Here is a 1126-nt window from a genome sequence, read left to right on the forward strand (position 1 = left end):
AAATGTGGAAATAAAACTTCTTTACAAACAAACGGGTCTCGCCTTCTCCCCCCGCCGCTTGTTTGCTCTGGCGGAACTGCCGCCGCCGAGGGAAAGGGAAAAGCAAAGAGGAGTTTTCCATCTCCCATCACTCGGTGTCCCCCAGGACTCGGTGTCCCCCCATCACTCGGTGTCCCCCATCACTCGGTGTCCCCCCATCACTCGGTGTCCCCCATCACTCGGTGTCCCCCAGGACTCGGTGTCCCCCATCACTCGGTGTCCCCCCATCACTCGGTGTCCCCCAGCACTCGGTGTCCCCCCAGCACTCGGTGTCCCCCCATCACTCGGTGTCCCCCATCACTCGGTGTCCCCCCAGGACTCGGTGTCCCCCCATCACTCGGTGTCCCCCAGCACTCGGTGTCCCCCCATCACTCGGTGTCCCCCCAGCACTCGGTGTCCCCCCATCACTCGGTGTCCCCCAGGACTCGGTGTCCCCCATCACTCGGTGTCCCCCATCACTCGGTGTCCCCCCTGGACTCGGTGTCCCCCATCACTCGGTGTCCCCCAGGACTCGGTGTCCCCCATCACTCGGTGTCCCCCGGGACTCGGTGTCCCCCCATCACTCGGTGTCCCCCCAGGACTCGGTGGCACCCTGGACTCCTGTGACACCCTGGACTCGGTGTCCCCCATCACTCGGTGTCCCCCATCACTCGGTGTCCCCCATCACTCGGTGTCCCCCCTGGACTCGGTGTCCCCCCATCACTCGGTGTCCCCCCTGGACTCGGTGTCCCCCCATCACTCGGTGTCCCCCCGGGGCCCGGCTCCAGTGCCAGCATTCGGGACCGGCCGCGGAGCCGTCGGAGAGGGCGGGGGACACCAGGAGAGCCCGGCGCGGTGATAGCCGCGACTCCGGTGAATTAATAACGCTAATCTTAAGTGTATAATTGCCTAAGTGCTTTAAATGATCGCTTTGGAAAATGGATTGTTTCCACCCTTTAAAAGTGTCGCTCATGCGGCCGCGGCCAGCGGCAGCTGGTGCCCGGGACAGCCGGGCAGCGGCTCGCCGGCTCCGGGAGCCGACAGATGGGCTGCGGGTCCCCCCGGCCCCGGCCGCTCCCCCCGGCGGGCCCGGCTGTCTGCGGAGCCC

At 66.0% G+C, this 1126-nt stretch overlaps 1 protein-coding gene across 1 annotated transcript in view; it reads left to right on the plus strand.

Annotated features, from left to right (window-relative positions):
• Positions 1 to 32, plus strand: part of BARHL1 (BarH like homeobox 1) — an 8950-nt gene extending 8918 nt beyond the window's left edge. Inside the window, exon 4 of the mRNA XM_086858303.1 lies at positions 1 to 32. This exon is cut by the window's left edge and continues 1117 nt beyond it. The gene's annotated coding sequence lies outside the window, so the exon portion shown is untranslated.
• Positions 33 to 1126: the final 1094 nt, after the last annotated feature.

The sequence above is a fragment of the Cyanistes caeruleus genome, chromosome 20 (assembly GCF_971803275.1).
Source record: "Cyanistes caeruleus chromosome 20, bCyaCae1.hap1.1, whole genome shotgun sequence".
NCBI lineage: Eukaryota > Metazoa > Chordata > Aves > Passeriformes > Paridae > Cyanistes > Cyanistes caeruleus.